The sequence below is a fragment of the Adelges cooleyi genome, unplaced genomic scaffold, assembly GCF_023614345.1.
Source record: "Adelges cooleyi isolate 19-005CV unplaced genomic scaffold, UGA_ACOO_1.1 ACOO_flye_CR_arks_rails_tigmint_CR_PRNA_376, whole genome shotgun sequence".
In the NCBI taxonomy this organism is placed as follows: domain Eukaryota; kingdom Metazoa; phylum Arthropoda; class Insecta; order Hemiptera; family Adelgidae; genus Adelges; species Adelges cooleyi.
Window position 1 is genome coordinate 3575461 of NW_026096053.1, and position 24201 is coordinate 3599661.

Consider the following 24201-nt stretch of genomic DNA (forward strand, 5'->3'; position numbering starts at 1 on the left):
ATAAACGCATTTCATGTCTTTGGGTCCGTTAATGACTCAGAACGGTATGGCAATGTTGACATATTTTATTGTCTATATACAGTGTGCCTAAACAGTTAATCATTTAAAAAATATTAGATGTGGGTAGTATAGCATCATAATTTTATCACGGCAGCAATAGGTATTGCACACGTTTACAATACTGAAATTTATTTAATATTGTGTGCGTGTGTGTGTGTGTGTGTGTGTGTGCATTTGTAAATGGTAGATTGTAAAATCCGCTTGTCAACAGTCCGCTGACATTCGGACCTCCTATTTCATTATGGCTGGCCAACATGGCTCCCACCACGCAGCTGCTGCCGTCTGTCCCAAAAATTTACGAGGCCGCGTTCACACATGAGTTTGTATTTTTTTTTGGTTTTGTTTTACCTAACCTAACCGTATATTATAATAGTAGGTATAGAGGTATGCCGTTTTGGCGAACGTTTCGTTTTTAAATAAGAACCGTCCGAACCGTCAGAGGGAGCCGGGAAGGTGTTACTTGTAAATGGTTTACCGACGACTACGGCCGAGCTAAGAAAACAGGACGGAAATATGTCTTGTGTGTATTGGATTATGTAGATGCGGCAGTGTGAATAATAAAAAAAAAAAGAAGAAGATATGTCGCACATTAAATATAGGTATAGGTACCTATCTACCGAGGTATACTCAACAGCAGCAGAAGCAGCAGCAGCTGCTGGAAAACGATTATGCGAGCCGCTCCAATTAACATGAGAATTTGTAGTACATGGATGTCTTACCTATAGGTAGGGCGAGAGCAAACCGTTCGAATTGAAGTGTATAATAATAATAATAATAATAATAGAAATAGAAATAATAATACATATTATTATAGTGTATAAAACTTGCAAAAGAATCGCAATAATTTGCATTGTCTTGGACGGACGGCGGCGAGCAACAATTGCACGAACCGGACACGTCGTTCGCAGAATGCTAATTTCCCCAAGACGGTGGTCGTCCCTCGCTACCATCTCAGTCTCTCGGTCTCTCTCCCTCTCCCCCCCTCTCTCTCTCTCTGTCCACTGTCTCATTTTTTTAATAGTAAACCATAGGGGATAAGCCCACGCCAAGATAATGTAATTGTTTTACTAAAGGTATAATATTTCACGTGTTGGGGAATCCCTGCTTCGAAAGATGAAAAATTTGGAATCCGTCCTATATGTTTAGGTACTAATTTTGTAGGAGTTTTACTCGATGCTCATTTAAAGTAAAGCAGTTCCAAGCTTAGTTTTCAGTATAAAATATAAACAACACAGTTTAATATCCCTTTTTCAGACACTATTGTCGCTTAACTGAATTTTACTAATCGATCTATCTAGTTACACTTGAATTTGTACAGTTCCAGTGTAAAATTTGTATAATATTTTTGAGTCTACAACTTAATATTTTATACTGTTAAATTATTCTTCACGGGTCGTAAATCGAATTGAACGCCTATTGACGTGCCGTGTGATCATAATGAATTATTAATAGGCATATATTATTATACCACTAACGACGAAAGGCCGTTGGCAAACTATGTATACATAATAATACACACTACGTGTGTATATGGTGGCTACATGCGGTAATTGATTATGTATATTAAAATAAACACATAATAAACTTAAACTTACCTATTTCGGAGTCGATTGAAAAAGTGCGCAGCACGTTGAGAGAAGTTTAATATACGAACCGTAGGTATAATATATTATTAATTTTAATTTATGCGCTCCAACCTAATTGCATGTTTAATAAACTTATACCGCCCTGAGTTTTAAATAATTTAAGTAGAAAAAAACACACACACACACACAGCAAGGACCGAGGAAACAATCGGGTTTTTTTTGCTTTTCAACTAAAAAATACCATTGCGTTCCGAAGTGTAGTTTTTCTGGTTATTTATCAGCAGGTTTACGATTCCTTTTCCAAACGTTTAGTTTGTCTAATACACGTTTTGTGTACCGCATATAACCGAATCGAACAGCTAACGCATAAAACGACCAATGTTATTTTTTTGTGTACAAAATAATGCGTCTGCATACACTAAAATACTTAAATTATTTTTAAAATGCTTTCTAATGATTTCCAACAAAAGTCATAATAGACAATTTAAAATAAAAAAAATATATATACTTATAAATTCTAATAGATGTGAATGTATCATTTTAAAAACTGTTAGATTTTTAGCAATGAAATAATTCAAGAGAAAAAATCCATTAAACATTTTTTGTAATAAATTATAATATTATCGTCAAAAGATGATATTTGAATTGGGGGTTAGGAGTAGACAGCTCGGGCATTGGTGTCATTACCTACTCATTGTTATAATAATTACACGGTATAAAACAAATTGTTATTTGCATACCCGTTTGTGAAACGCTCAACGAGTGCTGGAATATAATTTAAATTAAAAAGTGTTTTTTTCATTCCGTGTTGCGATTGTACCACACTGTGTCAAGTTAGCCGATGTGTAAGGAGATAACGACCGTATGAATATTTACTAATAACTGCAGGCCCGGACAGTGATAAAAATTAACACGGGGAAGATACTTATCACAAAAAAAACGCGGCGGCCATCTTCTTAAAGGCTACACGTCCACTATAATGTTATATCAGCTATACATTAGTATGTTTAGTTGTGTATACATAATATAACACTAATATTAAATATATATTTTTAATCGTCGCCTAAATTAATAATGCCTAAATTTTTAATAAAATATATAATGCCTAAACGAGAAACTCTTTTTCGGTTTTCACGTAATAATACAATATAATATTATTACAACACCACCACAGCGCGTTCGGTTGTATTGTATTTTTTTTAAAAGAAATTCGGCCTTTTTCGAGAACACACACAATACGATAACAATTATTACAATGGACTTGCGCAATATTCTTTCTACCGTTCGAGAAATTCCGTCTCGCCGATTCCCCGTAGGTTTTCTTCTTATACCGAAAGAAAGGGCTTTCTACGGCAGCCCTCGGCGTGTGTGTGTGTGCATTTCCATAATATAATATAATATATTATACACCTATCGATACCTGTGCAGTCTCCCGCTGAGGGTTCGCCTCTCCGCCCCATCCCCCCTCGACCCCAAGGAACCCGACACAAATCTTCCTGTGCTACTTATATACATATATATATATATATATGTATATACATGTAGCTCGTCATCGCCGTACAGTCATGTTTTAGGACCAGTTTTCATATATATACATATATATTCAGTGTGTTATCTGCCAGTCGGAATCGTTGTTGGTACCTATATACACATATATATATATACATTTTTTTTTTGGTCTGACCTTGGCCGTCTCTCTCTCTCTCACTCTTTCTTTTGAAGAAGAAGAATGTGTATAATACATATTATTATAATTTATATTTTAAACGCATTATAATATATAATATGTACGGATATTTTCTTATTAGTAAGACACGCGTTGTGCACAAGTATACAGGATAATCGCGAGAAAACTATATAAAACATAAAGTTTACACGGTAACAAGGTATTGATGCGACCCGCTTACATTAAGATTAAGGTAATAATAATATGTAATTTTTAAATGGTATATAAATTCGAAGATTCTACGTTAAAAAGTCTAAGACCGAAAAATTCACTGACAAAGTAACAAAACAAAATAATGCCAAGAGAATAGAAATGCAAGGGAATCCAATATTAATCCATTTATAAATGCATATTTTTTTACATTGCTGTAGTTTACATATATTTTTATTAGTTAATACATTAAAAAAAATAGAGCTTGTAATAGTACCAAATATTTGCCAATATAAAATAATACAAATTATTAATTTGTCTATTACCTACTCAATTTTTTGGTTTATCCTTTTTTGTTGTCTGATAATATCAAGTTATCGGAGGTATATTTTCACTACATTCCGAGAAACGGTAAAACCCAGTTTTGATAAATACAAAGTTCATGAAATATTACTACATAATATACCTATTGCAATTCTAAAATGATATATTGGAGTTTAGTATATTTTTTTTGGTTTGGCTTTCATGGCAGTTTTTTTTAACTGTCCAAAGTAGGATTATTGGATTAATCACATTTTATACTTCTTATAATGCAATGGGTTCTGCAATAAACTGTCAAGTGTGGTAGACGTTTGGATTTATTGTTAAAAGTCTCGCTGATGTACCAAATCCTTTGAACGGTAAACGAAATGACATTATTTTTTTTTAGAGTGAGAGGAAAGGATACTAATGCGAGTAGTAACGAGGTGTCAGATGATTGAAAATAAACGTGGGGTTGTGCCACAAAACGACCGGAGAGCAATTATAACGTCCCTTTACCGTTTGTTTGGACTTATATTACCTTTGGTCGACTATACTACTGCTCCAACTGTGGATACTAGAATGGTAATGAATATTATGGCAAAATGTTATTGCAGTGTTGCGATATTTGTATAAGTACAGTTTTGCGGTATTGATTAATAACACTCGCGCGTTTTGTCAAAATTTATCGGCCAATGATTTTCCACTGTTTTCTCCCTAGCCTCCCCAACCCTTCTCACCAAACCCCCCCCCCACTCCAGCATTACTCTGGTTGTACTTGTCGACGAGTTTTCCAAAATATACAATACTCGTGCGGGAGAACAACAACACCGGGTATAAATCAAACACATCCGGCGCTCGTTTTCAAATCCTACGTACAATATAATATATTATTACATATAACTATATAATATATACATATATAGGTACCTATGTGTGTGTGTGTGTGCTGCTCTGGTAAAATACAAACGCGAAGAGAAGATTTCGTCGTACATATGTTACAACGCGGCCCAATAAATCCCATTGGTCTTTCTCCCCTTCACAACCCTTTACACCGCGGGCAGCAGACTTCAACCCGCGGCCCCACTGTGAATTTCGCTCTGTTCGCCTCCTTTCTGTGTGTGTGTGTGTATATATATATATATATATATATATACTTTATACATAACGCTCGTGCCCCGTACACGCTCAACGAGGATTTAAATTATTCAGCGTTTAATCAGGGACCACCTCCGTATGGCCTGTATATTATGCAGCGAACACCGCCGCACGGCAAGATTAATAACGCCAATAACTCCTTCTCGTCCCGACCGGATCATCCTAAACGGCGCAACTCCCACGCCAGATAACTTCCTGGGCCGCTAACCGGTGAAATATACGACCTGGCACAGCCGCCGTTGATCAACCGTGATCTATGGGACGGTTTGCACTTAAGCAGATAAATTTGCTTTTTCCCCCTATAAACTACCAGAATTACCATTTGTTACCGACGCGGTGGTCAGCTGCAAATTAAGTAAGTGAATATAGGTACATAAGACGTCGGTCGGGTAGCTTTGAGTATGTCTAACGTTAACGTGCCTTTTTCGGTGTATATTGAATCGCGCGCGCGTGTGTGTGTGCGTATAGAAGAAGTTCTTTTAAAGTGTTATTAAATAACGAGCGATAAAGCCATGTATAAATGATTAATTAAATTCAAATCATATTACACACCGGGATATAATTATTATTTTTGTGTAGACTAATTAAACGATTGCAACCAACATGAACAATTTATTATTATCACAGCTATCGGAGAGCTAGCGGTAAAAACAAAATAATAATAAACATATTTATGTATACCAAAACGTTTCGTAAATAACCAGAGCAAGTTTAACAAACTTCATAATATTGTCTGTCTATATAAATTCACAACTACAACGGTTTTATGGACAATAACTATCATTTGTATATTAATATGTTATCCAATGCGTTCTATAAATTAACTAGTATTAAAATGGTTTTCAATTACAGTTTGTTACCTTGAAATTCCAAACAAATGTCACCCAAATCCGTAAGGTTTATCCGATCGAAGACCAGTTTCGTTGGCGTTTAATATCACAAACATAATAATTGTAGCGCACATTTTTTAACGACTAATAATAAAATTATATAACTATACACGTAAAACTATGACTAATAAAATTGCACTTTAGGAAAATTATTTAGAGAACTTTAAGAATTGCGCGCGCGATCGACCGATCTAGGACTGTGGTGGAGACGCGGATTCTATACCTCACACTGATCGAGTGGCGGGAAACACGATCATGGCAACTGATATATGTATAGAAGGGCAGTCCTTAAGGGTGCGACGGCGGTGGCCATTAAAAAAATAACTTGCAGCTGTGCAAAGGGGATGGCCGGAGCCTCGTGGCTTCGCAAAACCGGTATAACATATATATATATATGTGGCCGATAGGGTGACGGTCCAACAGGGTTGTTATACCCAAGAAAGAAAAAAAAATGTCTACCGCATTTGCTGACCTCGTAAAAAACCCATGTGAATACTTTTTGAATTGTCCTTGATCTATACCATAAAAAGATAATATTTTTTTTTTAAATATGTGATCGGTGCTCTAATACATTTTTCATTGAGTACTTACATGGTCAACGTGTTGACGTCGTCGTCGGTCGCGAGAGGTTATCGCCGTTAAAAGACAACCTAAATATTGTCATACTCGCTTAACCTTTGTACTATATTATTATAAATAATTATAACTTAAATGATTTTGACTAACCGCAGTGTAACAGTGTGTGTGTGTGTTACACAATGACACAAAAATGTATAAATTAATTATCGTAGTCGCCGAATCGATTGCTACCGAAAATTTTAATTTGTCCATTATTACAATTACCATTAAGATAACGGTTGATCCGGTGATAAGATAAACAGTTGTTTCGGTTGTCAATATTTTCCATTGCTTCTATCGTTGGCCCCTTTGATCCAAGCAGCAGCAATAGTCTTTTATTACATGTATACATATTATACACAGTAGACGTAGGAAAGGGCGGAGCTAGTTGTTACAGTAGAGATTATTTCATCCCTTCTAGTCGTAGTGGTATTTATATTGAAACCGCCGTCAATATAATATCAAAACATTTAAAAAATAATTATGTATAACTCAAAGGGTTATATTTTCAATTTTGGAAGTTCTGTATAGTGAACAGATGATTATTTATGCCAAATGTTACGTTGTCGTATCGATTATATCCTATCGATGTCGAAAAAATATTACATCATTTGCAAATCTATAATAACATCTAGTTGACTTTCCGTTAGGTTAGGTAAGATATTCCCGATATTCAATATATATAATTATTGGATAGTATTGTTTCAATAATAATAATTTTTTATTTGTGTTATTAATATTTGATTTGCTTACAAAATATATGTAATTTTCGGCACATTTTTTGCTGCGTGGGATACATTTTAACTGGAATAATAAAAGTATAGACTTTCCCAATAATTAGCGCACTCTTAATATTGGATAAAAAAACGCTTGATTGTGTTGTTTTCTGTCGCATGCAGAGTTATCGGTCGATCGGTTCGCGTATTGAGCGTGGACTGCGCGCAAGTATGGAACAAGAAAGGGGCAAATTGGAGAAGGTAAGATTGCGTCTCACGACACCGCACGAAGAAAACGTCCCTCCGACATTAGAACGTGTTGCGTAACGACTAACGGTGCCTTACCCTACTGGAGTCACATCCAGATGGCCCTACACTCTGATATGTCAATGGGTCATACAAACGACATGGCAAACCCTCATAAAAACTAGGTCGTTAAATTGTCCCGGTCCTTTATTTCCTTCCCTGCACCACCGGAAAGGGACAGGCGTGCCTTAAACGGCCACGTCGGCCCTCGCAGTACCCGCTTCAGTGTTACTAATATTATGTAAGCGTGCTCACCTTTTTCGGTTTGTGTTGTGCGTCAAATCCAAGTCTATGTACTCCGGTCGGTTGTCGTTGCTGCTGCTGCTGCTGATCTTCCTGACCTGGAACAATGTAAACGAGCCAGGTAAGTTACACAGAATTTACACTTTGGATAACAGCTAAATAGAAATCTAGTTTCCGACGTCGCCACCAGAAGGACAAATATGTATCATGTCCTGGTGTAGCAGCGCTGAGTGTTATTGAGTTTTAGGAAATCGCCAAAAAACCTCGGTAAAAAATTCAGGATGTAACCCGACCGGTAATTTATTGCGCTCGTGGGAGTATTTTTTTAATTTAACCAGACCATATTAATAATACTGATATGTACGCCACACGTGTTTGCTAGCAATAGAGACCCAAATCTCAGGTTTAGGCCACGCTGTGAACCGCCGCCCGTTAACGCGGACCGTGAAATTTGTCTTATCGAATTACACGGTTTCCTACATGTTTGCAAACATCAGTTGCACAGTGTTTTTTTTTTTGCTCAGTAAAATGATAAGTGTCTTTTTTTTTGGCGGTCGTTCGACCTTGGATTTGAGAGGGCGGTCGTGACCGCGGTGACAACACAGTTTCTTCGCATCTTTTGTAAAGTCAAAATATTGTCGCTTCTAAGCGTACACGCACACATTACCTTGTGGCCGTGTCGAAACGATAGAAATTCCAAATAATTGCTGAAATATTAAAAAAAAAAAAATCCCCTGTACATCACGGAAATCGAATCAGCTGTAAACGGCTGTAACGGCTGTAAAGTTAATTGTCTGCGGAAAGCATAGTACAAAAAAGAAAAAGAAAATATACTACAACATCTTGTCTTATCAATGGCGTTAAGTAAATTCGTTTAGTCGTTAAAACTGCTATCACGCATACAATTATTGGAACACAGAAGTTAAGAGAGAAATATATGCAATAATATATTCCACTCGCTGTAGTTGTTTAATTTAGTCACAGACCTTAGTAGTAGGTATGTTATAATGATTCGTGGCGGGGAAATTGTTTCGAGAAAACGGGACGTCTTTTGGCCTTTGTCGCAGTCATATTATAAGACTTATGTCTGGCATTCCAACGCGGCGCGACGTCGTCTATTGCTCAATTCCGAGCGCGACCTTTTTTTAATGCGGAGAAGAAAATACCGTTGTTGAATTACGTCTGGAAAAAAACTACTTAGGGACGAAGGTTGTTTTTTTTTTTTTTTTTTGGAAATAAAAATAATGGTAAATTACGTATTTTAATTGCGGCAACGACGATTTATTTCCTTTAGCCGTGTAAAAGTACGACTCGGGCAAGGACAATATTCTCCTCTGACCTGTCGCACGCGGACCTGTACAATAAATCTGCGTGATGTATGGCCGGAAACTTCTTCGGTCACGGGCCACGAAGGGGAAGTGTGAGTGTATATACTTTGCTACCGAATATTCTTTTTTTTTCTCCTCTATTATACGCCCAAACGCACACCGACGGAATAGTCACGAACTTTGCACAAGTATTCACAGAGGTGAAAAAAGTATATGTTATATTTAAATAAACAAAATAAAACGAACATAATATATCCAAAGTCGGCGGCGGTGCGCAAGCTGTCGCATACACACCCTGAACAATATAAATAATAATAATTAAAAACGAATGTTCTACATCTAAAAAAATTGCATACAACCGGGACATGCACCGGAAAAAAATATACAGTTGGTCCAACTAAAATTATGGTTAATTTAGGGACACAATTCATTTTTAGTTGGAATAACTTAATAAATAGTTGGCCAAAATAAACATTTAGTTGGACCAACTATGTATTTTTTCCCGTGCACGTTTATGAGTGAGTATACATTGATATAATAGTAGTAGCTGTTGCCCTTGTCTCGTTTTTATTATGATTATAATTATGTTAAGTGGGCTTTGTGGAAGCGTCGAGATTATACTTAACATGCGGTAATTCGCCGGCAGCCGGGTTTTTGAACTTGGGGTGTTTTAATATTTATCAGCAATCAGAGGCGCCCACTTGTTGCTGCACGCTGTTTCTGCAGCCTGTATGGACTCGTTTTATTACTATTATTATTATTATGTTATATTTCTCGTTGAAACGCTCTTTTCTCATTTCCCGTACACGCAGATCCCATTGCTTCTCGCAAGTTTCAATCGAAATCACTTTTTAAATTTTAACCGTCATAATATATCATTTGTTTAGTTGAACGAGTTTTAAATTCAACCCGTATTAATTAGTTGCCGAGTCATAATATATGACTTTAAAGCACACGGATGAATTTGTTTAAAGTTATTTTCCAGTTTGAGTTTATTAGCCGTCAGTCTAGTTAAGGTACAAAGAAAGAAATAAAAACTAACACACATGCCGAATAATTGTGGACCATGTTTAATTAAAAATGAAAAATTGTACGACTTAATCGTTATAGCTTAGTGTAGTGAATAAATATAGAATAAACCAAGACCAAGACGACTTTGTGTAACCGATAATATTCTATGTAAAGAAAATTAAACTGGTTCGCCAATAGGTATTACAATATTCGTATGACGTGAAGAAAAAGTCAGCAGTAAGCACACAACCACACGGTTTCTGATAGTAAATGCGATCATATACCTAAATGCGAAATGTCACGTTTTCAGACTTTGGCCCGATTCAACAAGCGAGACTCTTCTTATCGGCATCTTAAGGTATAACGTGCGGAGGGGCGAAACAATTAAAACAGATTCCATTAAACCCGCGGCCAAGAGGCGCAACGCAATTATATTATTTACCTACCTACCTACCTACCTACTATTCGCAGACAGCTCGCAGGCAAATAATATATTACATCGTATATATGTAACATTTATTATTTTGAAAATAAATTCGGCACTGGCGGTGGCTTTTGCCGAGCCCAAAAAACTAATTTATTTTCCCTCGGTACCCTCCCTTCACCCCTTCGTCCTCTCCCTCCAACCGCTTAAACCGACCGCCGCGTTGGTTTTCTTTAATTCATGAACGCGCCCGCACCGTCAGAGAGCTATTTGTCTGTGACGACATATACACGAGTTGCAGAGGGGGTGATGTAATCTACCCCTAACGGGAGGGGTAACATTTATCTCTGCCTGCCGTCGCGGTCCTTAATGCGTATTCCATGCAAATGTGTTTTTCGCCTCGGCACCGCACCGAATTTTTCGGAAAAAGCGCACTTACGCCGAAACCGATCGGCGTCCCGCCGGGTAAAAATAAAATAAATTCGAGGGGGGGGGGGGGTGTTGGTTGGTAAGGAACGCTCTGTGTAGTAAATCTCCGGCCCAGCCGTTGATTCATTGGCCGCCACCGAGGAGAAAACCGATGGCGTCGGTTCAAAGGGAGTTCATCAATCTCGCGCGCCGTCCAAGAGATAGCGGTTTTCTTGTATTTATTGCGCACCGAACTGCCGACACGTCGGCCGGCTCCGATGCCTGCTCAACAGGTTTCGGTTAACGTTAATTCAGTAGGTATATATGCAAACGAAAACTTATAACAAAGTACATTAATCTCGTATTATGGGGAAAGTGTATGCTCAATCTAGAACAAACGTAATGAAAATTGTTGAAATGAGGGAGTATTGTGATATACGCATACAGCAAGGGCAGGTGATCTAGAAATGAAAAAAGGGACGGCAAGAAAAAATCAATTCACTTAAAATACATGTATTAGGCATAGGTTATGTGTTTACATAGCAAACATAGCAAATACATTATGGTTTAAAAAAAAAATACACTTTAAATGCATACAATTTAAGTACATAAAGAAGGGACTTCCCCCTTATACCCGCCCCTGCTATACGGCAAATGTATATGTATAAGAGTACTGCAAAATTATTTGAGTAAAACAATTATCCAAAAACACTGAAACGACGAATATTACCGAAAACCTACAGAATAATTTTTTATTGTCGATTTAAAATATTGGATTTCTTTTACTTTAGAGTTATACAAATATAATATAATACGCTTTCTTTAGGGTGAGTATTTGTTTTTGTTTCGTTTGGTTTCTTTTTTATCCGTAAAACCGGAATATCCTATCGTATATCATTCGACCGCGGGCACCGGTATAATATTATTCTTGTAGATTTATATTACACGAGAAAAAAATAACCTACACCGAATATAAATAAATAAAAAAAAATGTCTTCACCATAAACGATTTATTAGGGTATTATATTTTTTCTCGTGAACGAGGCCTAATATTTCTTCGGCTATATAATAATATATATAATAGGTATATACGTATATATAAGTATATACACGGGGTACCGCCCATAAGTAGATGTAAGGGAGTGGACGCCAAAAAAATGCCCAGTAGTTCTATCGAAGGTTCCAAAAAATTACAAAAAAAGGATGAGTTCGCCAGAGTACGTCGTGGTATAGAGTACTTGGGTATTCTGACAAAAAATAAAATAAAAATGTTCTATATATTATGCACGCGTGACAAATATCTCAAATGTGTAGATATATACTAGGAAAAGGGTGTAAAAATATAAAAAAATGTCACCCGAGGAGAATAAAAAACGGCAGGACGGAACAGGATAAAAAAAAAACCAGTCACAAATCATCCTCTGCTGTCTCTTCGGGCATCGGTCGCCGCAGTTTTATTATGTATGCAAATATCCCAAAACAAGCAGCACCCTTTTGCTTGTGAACTCAGACCGTGCCAAACGCTCCCCGGTCGTAAATCACCACAAGCTGCCATGTCTCTTACAGGGACACCGGGTCCTTTCACCCCTCCTCTTTGCCCCAAAATAAGAGAATTATACCACCCCTCGCCTTCATCGTTTTCGGTTTTTACACAAAATTTTCCTTTTTCTTACATTTCACAATTACACGATATCGGTTGTTTAAACACTTTTCTCGCTGTCGGCGCAACCGCTCACACGTGAGAATTTTAAAAGAAAATCACTATTTTTCATACAGCTAATTCTTGTTTGCACGATTTGGACACTAAAAATGTAAAATTCTAACCGACGGGTTAAGTTAACCGAATAAAAAAGAACCCCCAAAAACCAGTACTTAATAACGGATTCCCTTTAAACAAAAAAAATATATATATTATTTTGAACCTTAAATTGTAATTCCATAAAAACCCTTTAAGCTATATTTTTAAAAATATATATGTTTGGAACTGTTTACGGGCAAACTCTATCGTTGAAACACTCGAGATATTTTTCAAGTCTCGGTTTTAAATAACAAGTAACCGCGAGCATAACCAGAATCTAAATCTCAACAATTTTTAGAAGAAAATGGTTCCATCTTGTCGTACGTTTCATCTTTTCAGAATAAAACAATTCTATAATAATAAGGGCTTTATATTATTCACTCAAATAGTAATTACATTACATAAAAATAAAACATTTTTTTTTTTTAAATTTTTGTATTGTAATTAAAGCGTCTGTTATTAGTCTGTTTAAAAATGATTACAGATAGTGCCTTAAATGTAAATGTCTACAATATAATGCGAGGAAAATTTCATTTTAAGTTGCGTTTGTTATACATTAAGTGTTATTTTCGACGTTTAGTATATCGGCGCGGCAAAAATATATTTTAAGTTTTGGCATGAAACCAAGGCAACGGTATAATTGCCAATTGACCGTTATCGATTCCTTTATCAGACAGACCGGGTCTTAGTTTTCCAAACGGAATCTTTACCGAACGTTATAGCGTTCTTGTGATATTTTTTTTTTATATTATCAATTTTTTTTTAGGTTAACCAAGCAAGCTTTTCTTTTTGCTGTAAACGAATGCTCCTCGAACATTCCTCGATATTATTATGTTGTGTGCTCATTCTGCCCGACGAACCTTCGCGCCAAGGCATAACATAATAGGTATAATAATAATAATACAAAAGTACACTATCACAGTATTATTAATTACGATTAAGTCGTCAACAACTTGTCAACGACGGCCGACCGTCAAGAAGCTGAACCGTCGACCAGCCGCCAGCAGTCTCTTAGTATCTACACTTTTTTTTTCCATTTGATTTACCATTAAAGGGAACCTGGTCGCGACGTCGGATACTGTGTGTAAAATAACAATAATCATAATCATAGTTTCAATGAAATAATATTCTCTATGGGAGAGTTTGGAGGCGGGGAAATATTATTGAGAATAACACATTAAGAAAACACTTTACACGGTTATAACGGAACCCGAAAACACTTGTGCGGTAAATTTTTGGGATCTTTTGGCGAACAATGCATATCCCACATCAACAATGCATGTACATAACGGTCCTTATACGGATATAATAGGTATACCATACGGTAAAATCGGACGACCCTTAAGTGCAATAATTTTTGTGTGGGACGTGTCGCTTGTCAATTGCATAAATGCCGCTGCATACAGAGTGAGAACATTGTGCGTCCGGTTTTGCATAATATTATACATATAAAGCGCAACCATCGCATGTACGACCAGGAGAAATAAAATCAACTGTATTATTATAACTAATTATTTTATTAGTCATTATATTATTATCTATTATATTAGCTATGATATATGTATATATATTAACGTTGCATGTTAATAATAACGTGTAACGTTGACGAAATTATATATATTTTTTTGATAAGCCGTGTAAACACTATTAATATAACCAGAATAATAAAAAAATAATGTTTTTTTTTTCAACTAATTATTCCAAAGACACGTATATCCACGAGTGATCAGAAATCCCAAGTCAAATTTTAGTAATATAAACCCTAGTCTACTGATAACTTAAAATAATAACAAAAAACTTAATTGATAAAAAAATGGTCGTACTTAATTTTCCTTAATCTTATAGTCATCGACAATCAATAAGTCATAGACTTCGTTTACATATTAATAATGACTTGTGTTTTTTTTTGTAATATATTCATACAATAATAAGTAATCTTGCCTCTTAAAAAGTTCAAGAAAAACACACGGTCGGGCGCGCACGGTCCAATGCGCTTTGTAGGTATACAGAACCACGTGAAAAATATATACATGAATACTTTTATTAGATTAGGTGTATTACCGGTGGTTACCTATTTCAAGTACCCAACAGACAATTAAATATACTTGCTATTAATTAGTATACATTATTGTTTCGGATAATCCGGCGAGTGTGTAATTACGGTAAGACGCAACGTTGAAGGAGGTTCACTCACTGGAGAATTATAAAATTAAGAAACGATCCACACGTATAATTACCAGCACAAAATCGGATAATAATCATAAGAATAATTTTGTATCAAAGATGCGAGCAACGCATTCGTTGTTTTTTAATTGAAACCAAATCATTTTTTGAGCATTATTTTTGGCGTAGATTGGCGTGTTTGGTTAACAAGTATTTGAACTTATACTTTGGTCTCATTTTGGGTTTATGTAGGTGTTTTGTGGTAACAAACCTAATGGTAGTATGGTGTACCAAAGTCGCTGGGTTCTGTGCAAGTAGCCGATTGGGCGGACAAACTTAAATGTCTGCTATGCGCTCTGGCTGAGATTTGGATGTAAGTACCATACGCGATACACGGCCTCGCTGAACATTATAAATAGAACGGCGCGCCGTCGTGAAAAACGTTTTTTTAATTGAGATCTAAAAAAAAAGTCCACGGCGGCTTCGCCACGGCCAATAGGACAGAATAATATGGACTATGTTACTATGCTCGCATGTGTGTGTCTTATAGAACTGTACCCGTCGATCGAGTGGAGGAGGTCATAAATTTTGATCGTGGGAAACGGACAGACGCGCAAAGAACAAAATGTAAACACAAAAAAAATAAAAAAAAATACTGGAAAATAATAATAATAATATCATATCGTGTACAACGCGTTTGTATTAATTGAACGTCACAATATAATATGTACTGCATAATATACAACGTACTTAGGCGACTGAGGTTTGTTTTTTCTCATGTTAAGTGCATTCAATGTAAACACAATATTATTGTTCTTAAGCCCTTCGTACGCATACACTCACGTTTTATTGTATTGTACCACGCACAAAGATTTAGTAGAAATAGGTATACATATAATATATTATAATATGTATAAACAGTAGGTATATAGTAATTATTGTGCACATATCGGTTTATAAAAAAACAAACATTATTATGTGTAATAACATCATCGACAAAAGTGGTGATCATAATTCATCATACACAACCGTCTAGTTGTCAGTGGTCTATACCACATAGACATACATATTATAGGTACGTAACTCGTCCTGTATGGATTTCTGCTGAAAAAAGACAAGGCGCCTGTTTAAGTATATGTTATACAATAAAAAAAAAAAGCAATAACAATTATAGCATAAATGGAATAAGAAGCAAAGAATGATAAAAGTACAACAATGTATTTTTTTTTTTAAAAAACATATTTATATTTTCTACTTATGTCTTTTTGGAAGAGTCAGCACTTGCAGACGAAGAGCTTAGGCAACAGTTTAATAAGCTCTGGAAAACGATTATAATAATTAATAGATACAATTACATTGTTGTGTACAAGTTCAGCTCATACATAACAAAATAATAATTTATCTAGAAAAAACTTTCAAGCAACTTATGGTTAAATATATATATATATATATACATAAAGTAAAGAAATGAATATTAAACCCTTAACCATATAGTTAAGAGGGCGTCGCACCAGTGATTTTCAGTGATAAAAACATGTTAAAACTGAAAATAACTCGCTTAATTTTGGTTTTAAAGTAAAAGCACCTATTATAAAATTAAAAGAGAACAATAATCCGGAGGGCAAGAAAATTTAAAAAAAAATTCATTTTTTGAAAAGTTACAGTCACTTAAAAATGTTAAAATAGTCGTTATTTCTAAACTATGTATTGAGCGCTATACTTAGAATAATGAAAAAAACGCACCGGCTTGCCCTCCGAAATATTGTTTTCTTTTAGTGTATAATGGGTGATTTTACTCTAAATCCAAAATTAAGCTAGTTATTTTCAGTCTGCTTAAACAAGTAGAGATGAAAAAACATTTTTAAACCGCTTTCAAGGATGCTGTGATAGTCCAAAAAATAAATTAAATACTAAAATAGAGTCTTAGTTATTGAACTAATAATTACACATCACAGTTTATCCTTTAAATTAAGATTTTGTAAAAAATTGCCTATACTTTACTCCTTAAAAATGGGCGGTGCAACGCCCTCTTAAGGGTTTAAATATTCATTTCTTTACTAAAAAAATGCATTTTAAGGCTTTTTTGGACTGATTAGTCGACAACATTATTTTGCTGCTTACAATTATTTATGAATGGCGAAGGAACTCTATCGCAAAGATTACTATATTGTATTATTGCTTTGCGTTGTCTAGTGCACAATGCTTACTCGCTTAAGTCTTAACGCATATTTATTACAATGCAAAAAAAAGAATCGTATTGCCGATGTGAATGAACGAAACAGATTCAATACTTGAGATTACAAAATTGATACGGCAATGGCGAAAAACGATAAGCAAGTCACGAGTAGGTCGCGGTCCGATTTGATTAATGGGTTTGCATTGATGTTGTTATTGTGTGTACAGCAACAGAAATCACTTACAATGTGATTTACTATAAAAAGGTCAAAACGTTGATAACAAAAAAAAAAGTGTTCCAGACGAAATACTAGTCGTATCCGAACAGCGTTAGCGAGATCTTATAATAATATTTATTTTGTATTTTTTTTAAGTGTGTGTGTGTTTTTTAGAAAACATTTTTATTCACAGCTGCAGCATAACTCGGTGAGTCGTCTTAATACCACCACTTGTGCGCCATTGCTGTCTGTCCGAGCACAGAATAATATTTAATTTTCTGCCGCACCAACTCATGTTTGAGCCTAACTTTTTAACGAGCAAGTCGGGAAGAACCCGTTGTGTGTCTTTGAGACCTAAAATTGTGTTATGACACGCAATAAAAAATTATTCTACTAAACGTTGAACGTTTTTTTTGGTACTTTGTTTAAACATTATAAACAACGATTTTAATTAAAATTGCCTAGTCGTTGGAGTTAGTAATGAGTTGTATTTTCACTATAAAAACCTGTTTAGGTAACGGGTGTCGTTTAGACTATGATATATAGTTATACCACTTTTCCTTTTTGAATAAAATAATTTGTTTTATTAGTTATTATACTTGCGCTTCTATTACAACTAATTAGAAACAAAATTGGATGGCCAAACGTGTGTTCGTTATAATTTTTTAGGCACATCCTGAATTTAGAAATGTTATTGGTTCTAGGTGTACATATACCAATAAAATGGAATAAAAGTTTTAAGTCAAGTTGTAAAAATAAGAGAGGCTTCAGAACGTTTAAGACTCATGAAAAAGGTCAGCAACCAAATTAGTGTATCCTATTATCTAAGGGATTTATCCGAATTCTATAGGAGTCTATGCCCCCCCCCCCTCTAGCTGAGCCAATGATAATATTATAAAAGTTATTCAATTGTATATGCGGGGGGGAGGGGGAGTTGAAATGTATTAGTTTTATATTATAAATTATAATACTACCAAATATCCGTTTAATTCTTACCTTTTAAATCTATTATAATAGTTTTTTTTCTTTCAAATATACACGTCTACGAATTGAGAAGTTTTAAATTAATGTGTTTTTTTTTTTAGTGCCATAAAATTTAGATTAAAAATGAACTTAGTCTATTAATAACAAAATTAAACATAGGCAGATAAATAATATTTTTGTAATTTTTTCAATGTATTTTTCATTTGTTTTCCTCAAATACCGTTTGGATTCATTTATTGTTTTTTTTTTCTAAAGAAGTATATGGCTTGTGCCGTTCAATGGCAGTACAAGCCTCGGCGCTCCAGAAGCGATGAAGACACGCTGCTGGGTTGAATAATTAAAAAAAAACAGACTTACAAGTTATAGCCTCTGCCAGAGTGTGTGTGTGTGTATACACTATATAGTGCGTTGGCGGCGTATGGGCCAGTGACGGTGGCGGAACACGTCGTATTTCATTTTTAATTGGACCAAGCTAGATTTTCTACCTCTTTTTTTTTTTTGTATAAAGGTATATTATAATATTATGGAGTTCACACAAGTATATCTCTGTTAAAAAATAAATCTCTTAGGTCCAACGTGTTTGCCTGTGTGTGTGCGTATGAGGTGAGACGAATGACAAAAAAAAAAAAAACCATAGAAGATAAAAATCTGTACACATTAAGAAAATAGAGACGGCAACACCGTACTTTGGCAACGTGGTTAATATATTATATTATTATTATTTACTACTATATGCTATACTTATACAATATTTTAATACCGTCGGTTTTTTGGCCCACCGCCACAGCACAAACTGGGAACGTACCCACCTGAAAAAAGTTTTTTCCGAGTCCCACCGAGTGTACTATGAAATTAAAAATTTGTTTTTGTTTCTCCATCTTCGATCCAAGCCAACACACATTAACCACGTTTTCTTAAGTGCAAGTTACTATAGTCATAGTTATTAGACGCACGGCAAATGGGAGCTGCTGTGGTGGGCGGTTGCATGAAATATTAAGTTCAAACGCATAACAGCTGATTTAAAAAATACAAATCACTTGAAAAAATATATTTATTGGACATCACTAAGGACATCCTCTGATAAACAAACTTATTTTCATATCAAAACACACAAAATGTTATCTCCCGGTATTCTACTATTTAAATTTAACTGTTGGTATTACATTACAGTTTATTGAACTAGAAAATATTTAAAAATTAAAACAACCACCAAGTTATCATCACAAAGTATCCAATGATCTTAATTGTGTTTAAATGATGATTTTGCTCTAAATTTACTTTAGAATTAACTATAAGTATAACCAACTCTAGTATTGTTTATAGACATACGTGTACTTTTATTTAAAAATAAAGATAAACCTTCAGCCCCTTCTGAAGGAAAACCTTTTTTGGTTTTACCGTAAATTGGCGTTTTTATCGCTGATGTGATTCCGAAAAAGGTACCTTTTGATAAATAATTGTATTATAATATAGTTAACGTTATTTTTTTTTCATTCAATTTCCGATGACCTTCACATTATTTGACTCGTTTGCAAAACTCATAATTTGCCTATTTAATTTAAGTACCTATTCTGCTATACATTCATATGAAACGGCTGCGTGTAAGTATAAATCTATAAATTATAATTTACTGTTTATCGTGTGACTGTCATAATACAATATATAATATTAACTATTATAATATAACCATAATATTATGGTTGTTTCTAGAGCCTTTCTAATGTTTTTTTTTTATATTTTATTGGTACTTACCGGACTAGTTGTTTGACGTGGTTAAACGGCTTTCGCGTCCATGTACCGACATGAAGCTGGAGTATAATAATATTATTACAATATGGATAAAGAGCATGCATAATAGTGTCTATAAAGTGGCGCCGCGATAGTGTTTACGTGACTTTTAGTCGATTGAATTCCGCGGCAAAGGCCAAGAGTCATATTCGTCTTGCGCAATTACAGGCGTTTGGTAAGTTGTATATAGAATGATGTGCATAATATATAATACCATTGGAAACGCGCCGGTATTGTTAAAAAAAATTAATCAGTGAACGTTGAACTCCTTAAGGTGTATTAATTAGAATATTGTACATGTTACTTACAAACGAGCAAAGCTTTTCCTTTATGTTGGGCTAACGCTAAATGTTTGGGAGTTTTTATTTTCGGAGACACTTTAGTTTATATTATAGTGTTTTAAATTATTTAAATTTTTATCCAGAGCTCAATTAACTTTTACAACTCAAACGGTAACGTGTATAATATTTAATTAGCTTTTTAAATTAATACTCATTTTCTGAAAATGTCGAATGGTCGTCAAACAGATTTTTGGATAACTACTTTTACAGTTACATAAAAGACATACTACAACGTTGTAAGTATTTTAAGAAAAATTAGTGTCTTATCCTTAATGAATCATCCTGTAAATAGGCAACAGCAAAAACATTGATATAGCACAGTATCTAAAGTAATTATTATGTCTGCTATTATATTATAATACCTACTGCATACATTGCGTTAGTGTCGAGACAAATATACGAACACTCAGAACTTATAGTTTTTGACACTGGAAAATACATAATGCGTCCAATATAAGCATTTACATCAGAATTTGATTAAATAAAAAAAAAAACGCTTTGTGTTTTGTAGACACAGATTTATATAAAATAAACTAGTTTGCTAAGTGTACATGCAGACAATGGATATAAATGAAGTTTCCCATTTTCCGCCATTTTTATGAGAATTACAACTTTATCACATGTTTATAACAGCTGCTGTTATCACTGTTTACTACAGTTAAAATTTTCAGGAGTTCTCGAGTTAAAACAATATATTGTACTGCATATTTTCACGATATTATAATAATTATGGGTCAAAAAGAAAATGTCACAGAACCGTGTTAAGACTGCAGTTGTGTTTTGCGATCGCGTGCGGATCAGCAAAGGTGCGAATCACAAACGACCGAGGCACTCTTTATAATCGTTCATTGGATATCGTCCAAGTGCGTTATTAAAACACTATTAATTGTTAAGCAAACGGTTTAAAACGTGTCCGACCACCGGTGTCAAGTGTTGCGATTATATAATATATACATGTATATATTTCGTATGTAACGCATTTCTTCGTGGAGAATTAAGATATGACAGTGTTATACTAATAAAATAACAAGTATGTACTCAATAGCACAAAAAATATAATTTTATTTCAAGGGGCCAAAAGATAATTCCAAAAGATTCAAGTAAAATTATGACATATATTATGCTCTCCCAATTTAAGGTTTCCCCCTCAAATAAAGTTTGAGTGTGAGTGGGAAAAGTTTTTTTCAAATTATAGTTTGCGTACAATTTTAAAACGTTTTAATATTTCATGAAATATAATGACAAATTTTAGTTATTCATTTAAAATGTATGTATTTGCAATAAGTTTAGAAACTTGACAATTATTCATTGACGGAACTTTAGGGGGCTTAGGATACTAAAAACCATAAAAAGTGAAGTTAGTGGTGTTCAAAATACCTATTTATATTTAAATAATTTTGTTAGTGAGCTAGTTGTTGAATAAATTCATATTTAAACATACAGTGTTTTAAGTGTATTAAGTGCCTTCCCCCTTCCCCAAAACGTTCGCTTATTGCATTATCTACAAACCTGATATTTTCTTAAACAGTGTATGTACTATATAGTGTATGTACTTGAGTATATAAAGTCGTTTGGCTATATTTATTATAACTATATGGCTGTGATTCGACATACTATTAAGTTTATATTTTGGGGGACTATATTAAATAGGTATTATAAGCTCATTATACGTATAAGCTGAAGGAGATCCGCAAAGTGTATGGTATTAAATATTATAGTATAAACAACGGTTTAAGTGTAGTTGTTGAGCTTACTTTATTTTTTATTTAACCTAACCTTTCGCGGCTTACACGGGTTTTTGATTTGACCGAAATGGCCGATTCCCGGTACGGTAAAAGGACCATTATCGATTTCGCATTAGGACAAGTGTAACACACACACACACATTAATGGGGAAAAAAAAAATGTTGAAAAAAAGATTCTGCTCGTGCGGTATATTATAGCAGCAACAGCGGGCCGATCAGAGTTGTGTTCTATCAGATGGGAGGTGGTGGTGGGGGGAGGGGGTTTGTGCATTATATAAGCGCGTCCCGGGGTGTGTGTTTGTTGGCACGGGAAGGGGTTCAAAATGTACAAAAGGGGAGGTGGCCGCGAGTTGTTGTGTTTTGGGCGGGAAGCAATAAGCTCTCTAAATCGGCCTCGGGTCTAAATGGGATTTTAATCGCCACAAATGGGCGCAAACGGCGAAACGTTTTTTTATTCGACGGTTTATTATTATTATTATATTTTTTTTGTTAGTTGTTCAGTCACGGCCGTGTAAAAAACATTTAACCGCCGACCGTAATGCGATTTTAATGTGACACTGTTGTTTTGGCGGATACTCTCCGCGTGACGAAATGACATCTATCTCGGCTTTATCGTTCATTAAACAAGCGAAAACATCTTTTTCCACTGTGCCCGTCGTTTCGAGGCATGTGATACAGCACACACAAAACTACTGTCGTTTGTTTAATGCTTTCAATCGTTAGCCGGCCGTTTGCCGTTCCTGTATATAAATATCTTTATCTAAAATCGAATAAATAATAATAATATTATGTACACAGTACACAATCCAATATTTCCAAACCGTTTCTCTATACTACTTAACGCCAATAATACACAATCATAATAATATTATGTTTGTATCAGACGACTGTTTTAGTGACGCGCTTTAGCGATTGCGATCGGTGGCAAGAAAAATATGGATAAAAAAAATAAAATCATTTTCCTACTATTATTATAGTATTATAAATGATACTGGATATACATAAAGCGAGCATTTCGGACCCATCGCTGTATACCAAGCCAAGCCGATAAATCATGACACGCTATATGGATACATAATATTATTTTAACGTTCGATACGATATTATCTTAAAAAAAAAAAATAATAATAATAATAAAGTAAAAAAACAGTGTCGTTCTTACAACGTGCGACCACGGGGTTTGTCTTGAGCGCGAGCCGTTTCACGACAAAACGTTATTTATTATAATACACATGATAAACGTATCGACCGGCCGACGTCGCCTTTAAGATGTATAAATAATATATATATAAATTATAATCATGCGAAGAAGTGTGCGGACAATCTGAATATAAAATTTATATATTATATTTTACATCTAGTCGGTACACGTGGTCGGCACCGGTGTATCTCCTGTGTACCGTGAAGATCTATATAATAATAATAACGATAACTTAATGCGCGATTAATTTCTGTACGGCTCGTTTAAAACGTGTTTTGCCAACAATTTTTTTACCCCCTTCCACTTTTGCACGGGTCGAGTTTGCCAAGCCAAGTAACCCTTGGTCAGCGCTAAGACAACATACGCAAACACGCGGAGTCGAAATGCAAAAAAGATGCCGTTGGCTTGGCTTCACTCGAAGTTAGAGCAACTATACATTAATTATCAATATTATCTTAACAGTTTTCCGGATTGTACACCCACCCGGATGCGGTATAGAAGAACCCTGGTTGGGAGATTTGGTCAAAATCGCATTATTTTAGATTAGGTTTTTTTTTTGGTAGGTATCACTTTTGAACCGACGGAAAATGATTATCTCTGGTAGAGTAAGATGATGTCACAGAATTTCTCAACCCGTATAGTTATTGTATTATAACGACACATAATGCATCTTAATAGTTTTTCACGAAAAAGATAATATTTTTTAATTTAACGGCGTATTTTAGAAAAAATGAGACAAAGTAAACAAATTCTGAATTCTTTTTCACAATTAACTGAAAATAATGCAAGGAAATAAATACATTTGAAACCCAAGTCAAGCTTGGTACATTTCTTATTTATTATAATAACAAATGTATTTTTATT

At 34.8% G+C, this 24201-nt stretch overlaps 1 protein-coding gene across 10 annotated transcripts in view; it reads right to left on the bottom strand.

The window, feature by feature from the left end:
• LOC126840143 (homeotic protein antennapedia-like) overlaps nucleotides 1–24201 on the bottom strand; it is a 133111-nt gene that overhangs the window by 98069 nt on the left and 10841 nt on the right. For all 10 annotated transcript variants that reach the window (XM_050575681.1, XM_050575661.1, XM_050575668.1 and 7 more), the window contains exon 2: nucleotides 7766–7851. The gene's annotated coding sequence lies outside the window, so the exon portion shown is untranslated. The remainder of the gene's footprint in view (nucleotides 1–7765; nucleotides 7852–24201) is intronic.